The 18,423-nt window shown below is 37.5% G+C and overlaps 1 long non-coding RNA gene across 13 annotated transcripts in view; it reads left to right on the top strand.

The window, feature by feature from the left end:
- LOC137636308 (uncharacterized) overlaps window positions 1–18,423 on the top strand; it is a 267,899-nt gene that overhangs the window by 233,643 nt on the left and 15,833 nt on the right. For 10 of the 13 annotated variants that reach the window (XR_011043037.1, XR_011043040.1, XR_011043045.1 and 7 more), the window contains 4 exons: window positions 6,136–6,218; window positions 9,768–9,924; window positions 10,216–10,344; window positions 13,626–13,748. This is a non-coding gene — a long non-coding RNA (uncharacterized lncRNA). Of the gene's footprint in view, window positions 1–419; window positions 572–6,135; window positions 6,219–9,767; window positions 9,925–10,215; window positions 10,345–13,625; window positions 13,749–18,423 lie in introns of all 13 variants that reach the window. The other 3 variants (XR_011043034.1, XR_011043035.1, XR_011043041.1) reach the window with 2 other exon arrangements.

The following is an 18,423-nucleotide window of genomic DNA, read 5'->3' as shown; positions in this document are numbered from 1 at the left end:
TTGTATATTTTTGATAATTTTTTTGAGAAACTTCAGGCATTTTCCCAGAGAATGAGACCAACCTGACCTCTCTATGATAAAAATTAAGGTTGTTAGAGCAATTCAAAAAATATATACTGCGAAATGTGCTTGAAAAAAAAAATAGCCCCTGGGGGTTAAGGGTTGGAAAGTTCCAAATAGCCTGGCGGTAAAAGGGTTAATGAGAGCTTGTAATTGTGACACGTGAAACATTAAGAAACAACTTGGAAAACGAGCAGACTTACAGTAACTAATATTTTTTCTCATCTTGCAATTGATTAAGGTCTATTAAATTTCTTATTCCTGATCTAGATATTAACCTTTAGCACCGTTGTTCAATTAGTTCATTATGCATGTTGCGTAAGATTTGTTTTCTAATTCTGACCATCCTTTACATTCAGATTTCCCCGGACGGTTCCATCCTGTTCGTAATACTGGGCATGCAGTTAATTCTAATAGCCAGGCCTTCTCCATCATGAGGCTCAATACTACACAGTATTCTAGAAGTTTTATTCCAGCTGTGACCAAGTTGTGGAATGATCTTCCTAATCGGGTAAGTTAAATCTGTTGAACTTCAAAAGTTCAAACTCACAGCAAATGTTTTTATGTTGAACAGGCTTGCACAAGTCCATTTATAGTTCATAAATTAAATATGTTTTAGTGTTGTTAATGTTTTTAAAGTACTTTATTTTAATTTTTATTACTTATATCGTTTATTTCCTTATTTCCTTTCCTCACTGGGCTATTTTTCCCTGTTGGAGCCCTTGGGCTTATAGCACCTTGCTTTTCCAACTAGGGTTGTAGCTTAGCAATTAATAATAATAATAATAATACGTAACGAGAGCTAATTGTGACATGGGAAACATAAAACAACTTGGAGGAAAGTTATTAAACTTACATTAATTTGAATATTTCTCATTATGGATTTGTGCAAAAAAATGTGTTGCGAAGAAATGTTGCGTTATTTACCCTAGAAAAACAAACTAGAACGTCGTTTGTGTGTGGAGATAAATGAAATTTACAGTAATGAAGAAAATAATTGTTCCTGGTGTTAGATTTTAAACTGTTTAAAATTTTCATTTGTGAGCGAAGCAAGCCACTACTAAGCAAAAACCATTTGAGGGTTATGATATGAATTATAGGCATTTATGAGACCATAATAGTGACCCATGTGATAGGTGTGTGCAGCATGTCCACATACCACTCGTCAGAACAGAGGAGCAGTGAATTATGTTTATTTGCGAGCGAAACAACTCACAGCATAGCAAAATCCGAAGTTTTTGTTGTTGATTGGGACGAACCGGATCAAGTTAATGTGGGTAAATATTTACTATAGCACAACTCTCCTAATGAAGGAAATAGGAAGTGTTACTTTTGTATAGGTACTTTGAAGTGTTCCGATGCAAGTTGAGAGAAACTTCCCTCAAATGGTTTTTGCTTGGACGTGGCTCCCCTCGCTCTCTAAGCGGAAAGGTAGCGAGAAATGGTTACAGGTACATAGAAAAAGGTACAGAATTATAATCCAGGGAAATGCTTGGCATATATTGCTGCTAAAGTAGCTTGTATCTTACTAGGATATTCACACTGTAGCTTGTATTTGACTAATGATTTAGGTGGGAAAAGATGATAGATATATTTGTGTACATTTTTTTTATTTAAAGAGTATTGGGAAAAGGTGAAAAATATATTGGTGTACATTTTTTTTATTTAAAGAGTATTGGGAAAAGGTGAAAAATATATTGGTGTACATTTTTTTTATTCAAAGAGTATTGGGAAAAGGTGAAAAATATATTGGTGTACATTTTTTTTATTTAAAGAGTATTTCTTTAGGTTGGAAAATGGGAAAACTATATTATAGTGTACTTACTATAGGAAAAACATTTTCTAGTAAGTTAAATAGATTTTCAGGTCTCGAATATGAATCCATTTCTATTATGTTAGTTTGCAAGACTTCCTGGTTCAAGGTACAGTACTTCAATCCCAAAAATGTCTATTTTCAACTTTGGTTTAGAGCTTGGTACTGAACAATACGAGCCTTTATATAATGACGGACAGGGACTCGTGGATAGAACGCTGTCTAACCTAAGGTTCCCCACCTAACCTAACCTACAAGGAGTGTCCTTACCTACTTACCTAAAGGGGAGCTAAGACCCCATGGGAATCCCCTTAGACTGCCTCATTCTTAGCGATAGGATTGAAAATAGGCTACTGAAAACTTACTATAGCGTGAGAAATGATCTTGATGTGCATTGGTTTATCATTTATTATTATTATTATTATTATTATTATTATTATTACTTGCTAAGCTACAACCCTAATTGGAAAAGCAGGATGCAATAAGCCTAAGGGCTCCATAAGTTTTTGTAGTTTATATATGAAAGATTTATTTAAATGTTACTGTTTTCAAAATCTTTTAATTGTTCATTACTTCTCTCATTGTTTATTTATTTCCTTGTTTCCTTTCCTCACTGCAGGGCTATTTTCCATGTTGGAGCCATTGGGCTTATAACATTCTGCTTTTATTAATAATAATAATAATGATGATAATTAATATAGAATAGTGTTCCTGGGTGTATCCTCAAGCAAGAGATCTCTAATTTGACATTTGAAGACTGATAGTGAGGCTATGGCATTACCCAAGGTAAAGATTGAAGAACAATGGTTTGCTTTTGTGAGTGTCCTTCACCTAGAAGAGCTGCTTACCATAGCTAAAGAGTCTCTTGTACCCTTGCCCTTAAGAAGAAAGTAGCCACTGAACAATTACAGTGTAGTAGTTAACCCCCTTGAGCAAAGAAGAATTGTTTGGTAATTTCAGTGTTGTCAGGTGTATGAGGAGAGAGGAGATTGTGGAAAGAATAAGCCAGACTGTTCGATATTTGCGTAGGCAGAGGAAAAATGAGTTGTAAGATTTGCTTTTTTGTAGGAAAAAAATCACAAATTTTTAAAATTAAACCCAAGTCGTCTTATGTTATTCTTCCTGCCCCAACAACCCCAGAAATCTCAGATTTAAGGTCAAATTGGGAGCTCGGGGGCGTGTCAGGTTGAGTTGGCTAACTACTGCCACCTCCATAAGCTGAAACCGCCATACCCAGTCTCGATTAAAGGGATCACGTTTATATTGTTAAGAAAAATACATTTATCATTTGTTTTGGAATGCATTCAATGCATGAAGGTACACCATTCTGGTATCCTTGTTCGTTAGGCAGTAGAAATTTTTTGCACATAGAGAGTAACTGTTAGACTTTAACTCTTTTACCCCCAGGCTATTTGGAACTTTCCAGCCCTTAACCCCCCGGGATTATTTTTTTTCAAGCACATTTTGCAGTATATTTTTTTAAAATTGCTCTATCAGCCTTAATTTTCATCATAGAGGTCAGGTTGGTCTCATTCTCTTGGAAAATGCCTGAAGTTTCTCAAAAAATTATCAAAATTATGAAAAAAAAAATGTAAATAGTAGTTTTTGCAAGGACATACCGGTACGTCCATGGGGGTAAAGGGATGAGTTTTGTAAAACGTACCAGTACGTCCTTTGGGGGTAAAAGAGTTAAGATTAGAATCCAGATGGGTTAAGACCATGAAAACGAATATAGTTTTTGGGAAAGTCATAGGTCAGGCTATTTTCCAAGGAATAAAACTGTCATAGTTGCAAGAAGATAGGTTCTTCTTCGCTAGTCTTGGGTAGTGCCATAGCCTCTGTACTATGGTCTTCCACTGTCTTGCGGTAGAGTTCTCTTGCTTGAGGGTACACTCGGGCACACTATTCTATCTTGGTTCTCTTCCTGTTGTTATTTTGACGTTTGTATAGTTTATATGTGAAAGATTTATTTTAATGTTTTGTTCTTAAACTACTTCTGTAGTTTTTCCCTATTTTCCTTTTCTTCATATATACAGTACCTATATACTGTATATGTATCTATAATTCTATTTTGTGTAAACACATACACACACACACACACACACACATATATATATATATATATATATATATATATATATATTTATTTATTTATTTATTTACCATCGTAATCTCCTATGCCTATTGACGCAGTCATCTCTATAATGAGCTTTTAAAACAATACTTCTCCATTCATCATCATCATCTTCTACTTCATAGTCCTCAGCCATGTAGTCCTGGGTCTTCCAAAACTTTTAGTGCTTTGTGGAGCCCAGTTGAAGGTGTGGTTAACTAATCTCTTGGAGTGCAAAGATCATGCCCAAACTATCTCCATCTACCCCTCACCATGTTCTCATCCACATATGGCACTTGAGTAATCTCTCTTATAGTTATATTTCTAATCCTGTCCTGCCATTTAACTCCCAATATTCTTCTGATGGCTTTGTTTTCAAATCTACAAAATCTGTTAGATATTGTTTCATCGTTATACCGCGACTCGTGTCCATACAGTAACACCGATCTCGCTAAACTGATATATAACCTGATTTTTATATGTAATTTCAGGTGATGTGATTTCAAAATTTTACTTAACTTAGCCATTGTTTGATTTGCTATTTTCAATCTTTCTGATATGTATTTATCTTTTTCAGGTTATGAGGTGGACTTGTTTTGCCCAGTACTCTGATTCCTATGACTGAGAACCTATACCTAAACCAGCCACATTGCTAGTGTTGCAAACACACAGCTTGCGCAGGTCGCCAGTGTACAACATTTTTTTGTGAAGCGCAGGGTTCCTACTGCTAACAATCTATATCGTAACGAGAGAACCTCGGTCAAATGCCGTCAGTTGGCACAGACCTCCTCCCTCCTATGAGGTAAGTCATCCCCTTTAAATTGCGAGAGTTTGTATTGAATGATAGAACAAATGACAAATTTAGAAGTTATTTTTATTTTTCCTAATGATACAAAGTTAGAGCTATTTATACAAATTGGCCTGCTAACCCTCTCCCCCAAGAAAGTCCTGCCTGCAAGCAAATTGGGTGATCAGCCCGTGTGTGAGTGAGTAAGCTGGGTAGCCGGCTACCCCTATCCCTCCCGCCAACTAGCGGTTGGGGTAGTTATCCCTCGATAAAATTTTATGGCTCGTCTTTCATCCACGCCCAAAGTAATATCCCCTATAAATAACTCTGGGTTTGTTTCGTTAGGAAAAATGCAAATTACTTTAAAATGTCACATCACAAAACATTGCATACCCATACATCTGTATACGCTCTCTCTCTCTCTCTCTCTCTCTCTCTCTCTCTCTCTCTCTCTCTCTCTCTCTCTCTCTCTCGTTTAAACCATTCTCTTGCAATAGCAGAGATAATTCGCCGTCATCAGATAGCTCATAGTTTTATAACTTGCAAATTGTTGAACAATTTATTTGAAGTACACGTGCAATATTTACCTTCTCATCGCTATCTGGTTTCTTGATAATGGCTACTTTCATTTCCACTGAAATGGCACGCCATTTTTTCACATTAGTAGCATCATCGCCACTAATCTTTGTGCTTCATTGCACTACCACTAGCAATCTGCTTATCAGCCATAGATAATTTTATTGTAATTTATGGTATTAAGGCGGAGGTAATACGCACAAACAGCCACGAATATCACAGTAGCAAACACAATAAATTTTGAACACAGTGGATTGGTGCTGCCTACCATTGGCCGCGGCTGGATCAGGACCCAGTCGGGAGTGGCGCAAATTACAAAATTATAACTCCACGGAGTTTGAACATATTTCCTACTTGCGGTAGTTGTTTGTGAATCTGAAAGTTTGCAACACGGATGTGTGTACTGCATACTGTAGGTAATAGAAAAATTGATAAAAATGTTCTTTATTGTACAGTACTGTTAGTGTTATAGTAGTTCATTACATTCGTACAATTAAGTATTTTCATTTAAGATATTGCCTGTCATTCATAGTTTTCATGCTTTTTATCTGTTTGAAAAAGAATTGTTAGATTTGAAAAAAAATTCATGATTGCACTGAATAACTTTCCCTGCTCGAGTAAATCACATTATATTAATGTATTCAGTTAGTTCCGCTTTAAGACAGAAAAGGCCAAACTTGCAATTACTGGCAGTATAATCTATGAAGATATAAAGGTCTCATGAATAATCTTATTTATTTTTTATTTCAATTCTGGTGCAAATTTGTTAATAAAATTTTTTTTTAGGAGCCAAAGGATTGGCAAAAAGACGGGAGCCAAGGTTGAATAGCCAACATCTGACTCTTCAATTCTTCATTGTTATTAAAAAAGTGAGTTAAACTTTTATTGAATTTGTCATAAAATAAATTCGATGAACCAAGTGAAAGGTGGTGACTTAAAACATGTCTTAAGTGCTAAGTAATTATGTGAGAAATCTTATATTTTTATTATCACCTTAAAAATCTTTAATGAATAAATGGACTAATAGGTCAGTTTATGTTTGTATCATCCAAAATTGGATGCTATGGTAGGTAAATAATTTTCAGCTCTTCCTCAATCTAGGGAAATTATTTTCAGTTGTTCCGTAACTGACATAAAAACCACGCTATTTAATAGGGGTATTACTTTCGGCGTAGCTGAAGTGACGAGCCACTAAAATTTAACGAGGGTTTACTATCCACACCGCTAGTTAGCGTGGGTAGGGGAGGGTAGCTTGCTACCCCCACCCCCCCTCACACACCTGTGCTTGAGCTCACTTTGCTCTTGGCTCGGATGGTAGACGGACTTGTCCTCTCTCATCCTCGCCTCTCTCTTGGCAGCCATTAATGCTTTTTTTGCTTTTTCTTTGACAAGTTTGTATGTGAAGTTGGCCTCTGCGATTATGCGCACCTGCCCTGAATTACCCGACCGCCCCTGCGGAACATTCATGTCGGCGGTCGAGACAGACCCTCGCACCCTTTGCCCTTACTGTAGAGGCCAACGGTGTGATGGTAATAATAAGTGTGGTGAGTGTAGGGAGTGGTCTACCTCCCAGTGGGAGAGGTTTTCTCAGCGACGTAAGAAGAAGTCCAGGCGGGATATTTCTCCTTCGTAGGTTTCTTTGAAAGGAGAAAAACCCAAGGACACTTCTTCCGTTGCCCAAACCTCCTCCGAAGCTCCCACTCGATCGGTCTCTTTCGAGAGACCGTCGAGTGGTACCATAGACCATGGTTCTGTTTTCCAAGCTCAGGGTTCGAGAGATGGCGTTGCCTCCCCTAGCGAGGCAGCTCCACCTCTTCCCCGGGGGAGGATGTGTCATTAACCAATCTCTTTCAGCTTTGGTTTTCCTTGGGGCTCGAGGGTTTGCCCTCCAAGGAAGCATTACTTTACTACATCTGATTGGGTGCCGCTGTCAAGCAATCGCCGACTTTGGCAGAGGTTGATCCTCTGTCAATTGTTGACGTTGTGGTATCTCCTAATACCTCTGCCTCTTCACATCCCGCAGTAGCAGAAGGCTTAGTTTCTCCCGTGCCTGCTCAACCTACGATGGAGAAACTAAGTCCAGCAGTCTTTCCTGCTGTTGTTTCTCCTCCTCGGGGGAGTTCACTTACAGAGACTCCTCTTCGGAGGACTGCAGAAGGTCAGCTTGCTGATCCAACGGCCCCCAGAGGGCGCATTCGTCGGAAGGCCGGCCTTCTTCTCCGCCATAGAGGCCTTCCTTCACCTGCAGTGAGGAGGCGCCTCTTTGGTTCAACATCTTCGATGCAGACCACCGCAGAGGAGCCTCGAGACCAATCATCCATCACTGCTCCTGCATTGGTCCTGGACCTTTCTGCAGATCATTCGCGATCTCCTTCAGTGGAAGGTTGTCCTTTTAAAGGACACGTCGACCTTCCACCCGACAGACCTGCCGACCTGCCGTCGCCGATTCTACATGGGCCTAACAAGGCTCCACCAAAGCACTCTGTTGCGCGCCAACGAGACCTGACGATCGCTCTTTAGTAGCTCGTCAGACCCCATCACTAAACCCTAACACAGGGCATCAAGGGCGTACACGCCAACGTGCGCATACGCTTCAACAGAAGCATAGCTCCATCACGCGCTATGCACGCCCTCATGCGCATATGCGCTCACGTTCTCCTGTATGCCAGGTAAAGTTGTGTATCATCCGCAAACAGTTTAAACTCCACTTCATACATTTGATAGATCTAAAGTATAGGTAAAGAATAAGACTGGGCCTAGTACACATCCCTTGGGTACCCGTTTTTTTAATGGTTCTTATGATAAATGAGTTTCCAGTTCGTAGACAGTAGTTTGTCAACCAAGTAATCATTTAGATACTCAAAGGCTTCATCTTCGATACCATTGGTCCTTAAATCATTGAGTAGCAGTTCGTGCACAACTATCGAAAGTAGTGCCAAGATCGGGCAATATCAAGATACCAAATTTGTTTACATCCATCGTTTTGAGCCGATCATTTATAACAGCAAATGAAATATAATTGTCTGTATGCTGAACGGTTGTGTGGCAATGCTTCGAATCTTAAAAGTGACGAACTATAGTCAATTTTTTTTAGCGAAGTAGATTTGCACCGACTCTCAGCGGTGCCCTTTTAGCTCGGAAAAGTTTCCTGATCGCTGATCGGTTGGACAAGATCATTCTAACCAATCAGCGATCAGGAAACTTTTCCGAGCTAAAAGGGCACCGCTGCGAGTCGGTGCAAATCTGCCTCGCTAAAAAAAATGGACTATAGTTGTTCAAGAATGACATATTCCAGCAATTTTGAAAGGGGGGTTTACTATTGCACTGTAATTGTTCAGTGGCTATTTTTTCTTGGTAGAAGAGAGACTAGCTATGGTAAGCAGCTCTTAACTCTTTTACCCCCAGGGTATTTGGAACTTTCCAATCGTTAACCCCCGGGGTTATTTTTTTTTCAAGCACATTTTGCAGTATATTTTTTTAAATTGCTCTAACAGCCTTAATTTTTGTCTTAGAGAGGTCAGGTTGGTCTCATTCTCTTGGAAAATGTCCGGAGTTTCAAAAAATTATGAAAATTGTGCAAAAAAAAATTTAAATAGCAGTTTTTTGCAAAGACGTACCAGTACGTCCATGGGGGTAAAGGGATGAGTTTTGTGAAACGTACCAGTACTGTACGTCCTTTGGGGGTAAAAGGGTTAAGGACCAATTACTCATCGTATAAGATTAAATAATTTATCTCAAAGCTTGTATACCAGATGCAACCCTAGTTGGGAAATCAGGATGCTAAAAGCCCAAGGGCTCCAACAAGGAAAATAGCCCAGTGGGGAAAGGAAATAAAGGAAAGAATGTTGTGCCTAAGTGTACCCTCTAGCACAAGAACTCTAACCCAAGACAGTGAAAAACCATGGTACAGAGACTACGGCATTACCCGAGACTAAAGAACAATGGTTTGATTTTCATACCTCACTCCATGTGAGGGACATATATTGTTTTTCCCGAATGTTTCTTCGCCTCCTGCTGCCAAATCTTCCAATCAATTCATCTTAGTCATTGCTGGGCCAAATGACTTGAAATTTGGCACAGAGGTCGAGTGGGTAAATACCCAGATGCGTTTAAATTTTTTCTTTCGATACATACCAAAATAGTTTTAGTTTTTTTGCCATTTTCTGACAAAATAAATTAGATTCTGGTCTCCTGTGCCCTGGTATTACAACCAAATGAATTGAAATTTCATACCGAGGTTGGAAATTTCCAAAATAGCCTGGGGGTAAAAGGGTTAATTAATTACAAATTAAGACAAAAATGTCATATGAGGTCTGTGTGAAGAAATTGCAATTTTTTCTTTATAAATTATGTAAATCACTTGGTAGTATACTGTACTTTACATGTAATATTTGGAATAATAATTGATTTACTTTCAGATCTATACACTATCAAGCTTTTGGAAGCGGAACGACTATGATGAGCCTCCGCTGATGAGGAACGCCTCACTCCCTTTTCAGAGGAGAGGAGGAAGAAGCCAAAGCTTCTCGAGGGGGAGGAACCCTAGATTTCTGCCTTGAATCCGCTGGTGGAGTAGTTAGTATTCTTTGATTCATTATGTTAAAGTTTTCATTTACTATGTTTATAACCTTAGTTAATTTATGCTATATGTCAAGCCACAGCCTGTCAATAGTGATTATTCTGGGAATATAAATTTTATAGTACTAAATGTCTGATCTAAACAAGTGAAAGATAGGTTTCAATATTATTGGAAGTTAACAAAGGATATATCCTGCTTTTTGTCACATTTGAAGTTTTAATGAATCTTATGTGAACCTGTTTTGAAATTGATGACAAATGTCTAATATCTTCAAATGGTTTTTTCAGGAATGTCAAGAGTAACGGTCCCGGAAGCCACCTCCAATGTAACTGTAGCACGTGGCACCACGACTGATGGTTTTACTTTTTTAAATATTTTCCATCACGTGATATCCTTTGATATTTGATTAAGCACTGGTAGGTGGTTGTGCGTTTTAATGCTCTGGTAAAGTGTAATATATTATATAGAATATAAAAGTTACTTTAGTGAGGAGGGAATTAATTTTCAATGCAATCTTAATATTAGTTCCAAACAATCATAGGCTGTTTATTTCATTGTATTAGGTGAGTATTTAAGGTAAATAATTTTTCTTTTTGCATCGTGTGCGTCCATTATCATTGCACTGCATGTTACAAGGATCCTTTTGGATTTTGGCTGCACTATACTTCCTTTCACAATTTCTCTCCTCTTTATCAGATGTCTTTAAACTTAATTATATAACAGCAGGGATTTCCTCCTAAGTTTGCACCTCTGCTTTGAAGGATCTCCCTATTTAGAGCTCTGGGTCTTATAGCTGAAATTCTGTATCACAAATCACAGCTCCTAAGCTACAGTGGAAATATCATTTCCCTTCCAGTTTACTATAAAATTGATGTCTCGATTGCCATGTTGACGCATATTTCTATTTGTAGGAGGGTTTTGTCACCAGTGCTCCTCCTCCAGGGCACTTTAGGCATTGCTTAAGTCTTTGCAGCATTCGATCGGCACCTTCTGTATATCGTTCTACTTTACCTCAATTCCAGGTTCCTTTCTTCCGTCTTTGCTGTCCAGTCTCTTACCCTTCACTGTTTATCATAGCTGCTCAGTTTTCCTGTACTTGAAATGGGTTCACAGACCCCAATATTGTCTTATATAGCACAAATTCACAAATCATATCTGTGTGATCCAAAGTCTCATATAGTCTAGAAAATTTTTTATCTTGTATCTCCAAGTTCTGTCTTGATCAGCTTCTTATTTCTCTTGGTTTCCTTTTGGTTGACTATTCAGTTGGTAATGTGAAATGTGTAGGGGTTATATACCTGGCAGTCTTTTGTGTGATTGCCCTCTAAATGAAGATTTAGCCTGTTTGGGTAAACTTCTAGTTCATTTTTGAAGGTGCTTGGTCCAAAATAGTTGGCAATATATTGTTAATTTTTTTGCCTTTCAACTTTTAATCCATACCATTTTATCTTCGTTACCATCGAGCAGTGCCACTCTTAATGTAACATGACTGATATTTTGAATTTAATTGAAGTTTTTCTTTTAAGAAATACAGTACTTGGGTGTTACATGTGTTTTTCTATCAACTCTCAATTAAAGGTATTCTCTTGGGAGCTTCATTCCTTTTTTAAGTAGGCAATGTCCAGATACATAACCCTTATAAAGAACCTTTTCCCCTGTGACCTCAAAGACTTCCATCTTCTCCTGTCTTGCTGTATTGTTATAGACACAAGCAACATTGTTTTCCTCATTAATTTGCATCCTTACATAGTGGTGGTTATCTTATTTGTACCAACTCTTTTAGATGGTATGGTGCAATTTATATACAAAATAATCCTCTTTTGGTTAACCTTGAGCCAGAACTGTTTCTTTACTTACTTTTACTTTACTTTGATGGCTGCTTTTCCCGTCCCATACAGCAGGGGAACCCCACTCTCTACAGGACCTCCACTATCGTTTTACCTTGTTCGTTCACAGTATTTAACATTTCGTATTGCATATTGTTCATTTACTGTTGAATCGTCACTGCGAAAAGATTCATGAAATAAGAAAGTCTTCAGTTTCCTCTTGAAAGCCTTAATGTCTTCAATCATTCGAATGTTTCGTGGAGCTTATTATATAGTCTCGAGGCCGCATATTTAAAGGCTCTGGAGCCTAAAGTAGACATAAATCTAGGTTCCAACATTTTAAAGCCATCTGTAATTATTCTCGTGTCGACACGATTTGTTGGCTGCGCAATGTGTAACAGTTCTCTTAAGTATTTTGGATGCCCGGTTCTGATTACTGCCATCCATTTTAATTTGTTGGTTTATCTAGAATTAATGTTCAATTTTCCTTCTGTATCACATTCGGCTATTATTTTATGATGGTCCAACAGCATTTCTTCTTTCTCACCCTTTATTTTAGTGAGTAAATTAAAGGTACCTTTTAATTCCACAGCACAGTACAGTAATCTTTTGGCTATCTCAGTGTTATGTTCCAAGTCCCTCTGTGAAAGCTCTAAAGTACATGCAGATATCCTAGATGGTTTTTATTTCCCTTTTTTTATAATTTTTCATGTTTGTGTAAGCTTTTATAAACCCAATAAAGTCGATTCAAAATAAAATAGTCGAGATATAAAGAGGAGTCTGTGATATAGATTTACAGGTATTCATAAATCCAAGATGTACTAAGAAATCAATAGGTGAACCACAATATGGTGGCTAATTACTTTAAGTAAAATATCAGGTTTTCTAAACTTATAATTAAGGATGATTACTTAAGCAATATAAACAAACTTTTTGGCCTGTAATCTTCCTGTGCTTGGTTTGACTGCTCCTCAGACATCATGCAAGACATGATGCTCAAGAGTCATGTGCGTTTAGTATGTCTTAAGGAATTGCCGTACCATCAATATTTGAAATTTTCATCATCTAAAGAGGAATGGCATCAATAATTATCCAAAATCTAATACAGTAATATATCTGATCCCTTAAATAGAAATATGTCCAACCCCATGACACAGATCTTTTTTTATTCTGCCTTCTATCCCAATGGTTTCATTGGTTATATTCTTTTGGAAACTGCTGCATTCTTCAGGTATCAATCTTCTGGTAAATCGTCTTTGGGGCAATTTCAACTTCTCTTGGTCCTGCCATTTTACCCCTGGCTGACCCCGAGTTCATAACTGTTCTTGTCTTTATTATTATTATTACTAGCTAAGCTACAGCCCTAGTTAGGAAAGCAGGAGGCTATAAGCCCAAAAGGGCAAATAGTCCAGTGATGAAAGGAAATAAGGAAACATAGAATAGTCTGCCTGAGTGTATCCTCAAGCAAGACAACTCCAACCAAAGTTAGTGGAGGAAGACCATGGTACAGAGGCTATGGCACTATCTGAGACTAGAGAACAATGGTTTGATTTAGGAGTGCCCTCCTTCTCTTGGATCTTCAATTATTGTCAAAGTTAATGGGCCTGATCATATTACAGGTTCTTTAAAATGTTTTCTGGTCCAAGTTAGGCAGATATTGGTTGATATTGGTTTGTAAATAAAATAGGCAGAGATTGGTTTGTACTCTATGGAACATGCATTTAAAAAGTATACTTTGTTGTTTCATGTGTTGATTCTAATGTACAGACATGAAAAAGTTGTTGTACTTAGATCACATCATAACAAGATCATGTTTTAATATTCTTGTGGTTTTCAAGAGAGAAATATTGACAATTTTTTCTCATTTACAGGTCGTGAAGATTGGCATTGATGAAAGCCAAAGAATCGACGAATATTTTGGAAAAGGTTCGAACTAAGAGATGAAAAAAAATACCTTGGGATCTGAAAGGGCTGGTAGTCTCAATAACTGCATAGTGAGTATAATATTTAGATCTTTATAGCTAGGAATCTCTCTCTCTCTCTCTCTCTCTCTCTCTCTCTCTCTCTCTCTCTCTCTCTCTCTCTCTCTCTCTCTAATTCCGCAAGATAGGCTATGTGGTAACATTATTAGTTTGTGTAATTAATGAGGACCTTTGCTTCAATAGGCATAGTCGAGATGATGAATTAATTTGTGGTTTTAGGTACTTCTGAGAAGTATTAAAAATAAATCCCCTAAAGACCTTGCAATGAAGGTAGTAGGTTGGCCAGTGCACCAGCCACCTGTTTAGATACTACTACTAGCCAGACAGTACTATATCAGATCCTTCTCTCTGGTTACGGTTCACTTTCCCTTTGCCTAGACATACACTGAATAGTCTGGCCTATTCTTTATAGATTCCCCTCTGTCCTCATACACCTGACAACAATGAGATTACCAAACAATTCTTTTTCACTGAAGGGGTTAACAACATATACCAAGGGGTAGCCGACATCAAACAAATGCAACAGAAAAGGGGACCTCTCCTCTCTACGTTCCTCCCAGCCTGATAAGGGACTCAACCGAGTTTGGTTGGTACTGCTAGGCGTGCCACAGCCCACCCTCCCCCATTATATACCACAGATGAAGCTTCATAACACTGAATCCCCTACTGCTGCTACCTCCGCGGTCATTCAAAGCACTGGAGGAAGCAGCAGGGCCTACTGGAACTACGTCACCATCGCTCGCCATTCATTCCTATTTCTAGCACGCTCTCTTGTCTCTCTCGCATCTATCCTCCTATCACCCAGAGCTTCCTTCACTCCCTCCATCCATCCACCCAAACCTTGGCCTTCCTCTTGTACTTCTCCCATCAACTCTTGCATTCATCACCTTCTTTAGCAGACAGCCATTTTCCATTCTCTCAACATGGCCAAACCACCTCAACACATTCATATCCACTCTAGCTGCTAACTCATTTCTTACACCCGTTCTCACCCACGCTACTTCGTTCCTAACCCTATCTACTCGAGATACACCAGCCATACTCCTTGACCAGTGGTTCTTAACCTTTTATGGCTGCGACCCAAAAGGCTGTCCAGATCAACCATGGCTGGTTTTCCTGTTTAAAAGATTCCTCAAGATTTTCATTCCGAGTTTGTGAAGCAATGCACAACTTTGAAAATAATTGATCACTTTTTATGTCAGCCACTAAACATTTCTCTTGTTTCTTCTTTCAAATGTGGGCAAGTATAAAGTTGTGATTTGTTCTTCTGGATGGGATCTGTGATGAACTTGCTGCAGGATAGTAACCTTTTCTCAAAGAAAAAACAGGAAATTGATGCTTATATGAATATTATACAATCAAAACTTTTCATTAAGACTTACACGCTTTGTAGATCTAGTATTTGAACAAAAAAGTAAAAAAAAATATTGATTCTAAGCAAAATTAGTTATTTTAGGAACAGAAGGAATATTTCCACTGATCATGACATGCAGAAGACTCCACCTGCAACCAAGGGTTGCTCTTAGTGTGCTTCTGTATCCAGAATGATTTCCAGAAGTTGTATGTATCTTAGAGCTTAGCCACTGAACTTTGTGTATTTTGGGTATCTTAAACCACAGTTTCATCACCCCCACTAATTCAATCCACATACTATTGCTTTATGGCCAAACTTTTTACACTGGTGGTGTTTAATCCTTTTACCCCCAAAGGACGTACTGGTACGTTTCACAAAACTCATCCCTTTACCCCCATGGACGTACCGGTACGTCCTTGCAAAAAAATGCTATAAAAATTTTTTTTTTCATATTTTTGATAATTTTTTGAGAAAATTCAGGCATTTTCCAAGAGAATGAGACCAACCCGACCTCTCTATGACAAAAATTAAGGCTGTTAGAGCAATTTAAAGAAAATATACTGCAAAATATGCTGGGGAAAAAATTACCCCTTGGGGGTTAAGGGTTGGAAATTTCCAAAGAGCCTGGGGGTAAAAGGGTTAACTTGCTTTGCTGTGCTAATTCACACTATGATCTTTCTCTGTGCAACCTAAATGCATATCTGCCTTCATTCATGTTATGACCCATTCTGTTACACCTAAAACCCCTTTTAAATTTGACTTTCGTTCATTCATTCTTGTATCCTTTTCATGACTTTGTCTCGTGTGTCTTCAATCTTCCATTCCTGGTTTATATAACCTTCGACTGTCTAGTTCTCTCACATATTCATTCCCTTAGTATTTATCCAGAAACTTTGCCATAACATTCACCGAGTTACACGTTAATGAATCTAAACAGTACTGTAAGTCATTTGCTCTTGGATACTTTTCTCTGCTTTCTCTCCCACATACACACTACATTATAACTCATGATCTTCCATTAGTTCCTATACTTCATTTTCAAATGGGTAAACTCTCACACGTATGAAATATTTAAATTCTCGTCCCTTACATCCTCATTCCCTGTCTCCAGTCTATGCCATATACATCTCCAATCATTTTCCCCATTCCTTTGTCAAACTCTCGCTTATATCTTATTCTCGTATCTTTTTATTCTTCTCGCCTGATCACTCGACCTTTCTCACTTGCACTCGTAATAGTCTTTTAAAAATAAAAGAAACTGCGTACAGTAGTTCATACACCCATGATCTTTGCTTATTGCATCTCCACATATCTCACTCCTTTCAGACAATACTTTAGTATTATTATAGAAGCCCTGAATTTTGTTGAAATAATCCCAGTAACAAGAGATGTAAAGTAGAGAAAGCCATAAGCTATTGCTTCTGTTAACATTTCTGTACATATACTGTACTCTTAACTCTCCAATTCTGTCTGCTTTCTTATCGTGACTCGTATCCATTGATGAGTACTCTCTCATATTTGCTTTTACATAGTACTTTTCTCACAGCCTTGCACTTTGATACAATTTTTCTTGTACTCCTATTCACATTCCAGGATGCTATTGCAAGAGTTGTCTTTCTTCTTTCTGTCCACCTTCAATTCTTCACATTTTCTTAATGTGTGCTATACTTTCTTTCATTATTTCTGTCTTCTTTTTCTGCACCTTCAATTTTTCACATTTTCTTAATGTATGCTATCCTTGCTTTCATTGTTTCTTTTTCTTTTTCTGCACCTTCAATTTTTCACATTTTCTTAATGTATGCAATCCTTTCTTTCATTATTTCCATCTTTTTCTGTACCTTGAATTCTGAACATTTTCTTAATGTGTGCTAACCTTTCTTTCATTATTTCCCTCTTTTTATGCACCTTCAATTCTAAACATTTTCTTAATGTGTGCTAACCTTTCTTTCATTATTTCCCTCTTTTTATGCACCTTCAATTCTAAACATTTTCTTAATGTATACTATCCTATCCTTTCTTTCATTATTTCTTTTTCATTTTCTGCACCTTCAATTTTTCACATTTTCTTAATGTATGCAATCCTTTCTTTCATTATTTCCATCTTTTTCTGTACCTTGAATTCTAAACATTTTCTTAATGTGTGCTATCCTTTCTTTCATTATTTCTGTCTTCTTTTTGTGCACCCTCAATTCATCACATTTTATTAATGTATGCAATCCTTGCTTTCATTATTTCCGTCTTTTTTTTGCACCTTCAATTCTAAACATTTTCTTAATGTATACTATCCTATCTTTCATTATTTCCTTTGAGGTTTTCAGGGAACCTCTTCTGTTTTTTATCCCTTTCACTAACCTCCTCAGTGCTTGTTTTCCTTCCCAAATATTTCATCCTCATTTTCTCTCCTCCATAGTTCATTTCTCAAAGCCTTCAATTCATCTTCCATGCCACACTTCCAAACCGTAAAGTCTAAGCTCACTCACACTTCTTTCTGGACCCAGTTGAGTGGGAGCCCAATGAGTAATGCCCATGTTAGGCCTGATATATTATATTTATAATTATTATTTCTTGCTAAGCTACAACCCTAGTTGGAAAAGCAGGATGCTATAAGCCCAGGTGCTCCAACATGGAAAATAGCATGATTGGAATTTATAGGGATCAGAAGTAATCATACATTTATTTATTTTTTTCTTTAATTTATTTCCCTGGTTACCCACTTATATAGTTCCATTCATACACTTTTACCATCAATAATAATTTTGAAATTGACTCTCATACAAGTACTATCTTTTTAACCCTTTTACCCCCAAAGGACGTACTGGTACGTTTCACAAAACTCATCCCTTTACCCCCATGGACGTACTGGTACTTCCTTACAAAAAACTGCTATTTAAATTTTTTTTTTTTTGCATATTTTTGATAATTTTTTTAGAAACTTCAGGCATTTTCCAAGAGAATGAGACCAACCTGACCTCTCTATGATGAAAATTAAGGCTGTTAGAGTAATTTTGAAAAAATATATTGCAAAATGTGCTTGGGAAAAAAAAAACCCTGGGGGTTAAGGGCTGGAAAGTTCCAAATTGCCTGGGGGTAAAAGGGTTAGAACATATTAACCTCCACTTTTCATAGTAAAAGTACTGTCTTGTTAAAAAAACTTTGCTACATTTTTAACTTAATAAATCTATTTAATGTATACAATATTTAATCTAATGAACTTAAAATAATTTATTCCTCAACTTTTAAATAAATTTGACATGCTTTTCGCTTTTAGATTTAGTTATACTGTACATTTGTCTCCACTCTTACTCACTTAGTCTACACACATTGGTAAATCTC

The sequence above is a fragment of the Palaemon carinicauda genome, unplaced genomic scaffold, assembly GCF_036898095.1.
Source record: "Palaemon carinicauda isolate YSFRI2023 unplaced genomic scaffold, ASM3689809v2 scaffold27, whole genome shotgun sequence".
Classification (NCBI taxonomy): Eukaryota; Metazoa; Arthropoda; class Malacostraca; order Decapoda; family Palaemonidae; genus Palaemon; species Palaemon carinicauda.
Note: the sequence above shows the minus strand (reverse complement) of the source record. Positions and strands in the feature narration are given on the sequence as shown.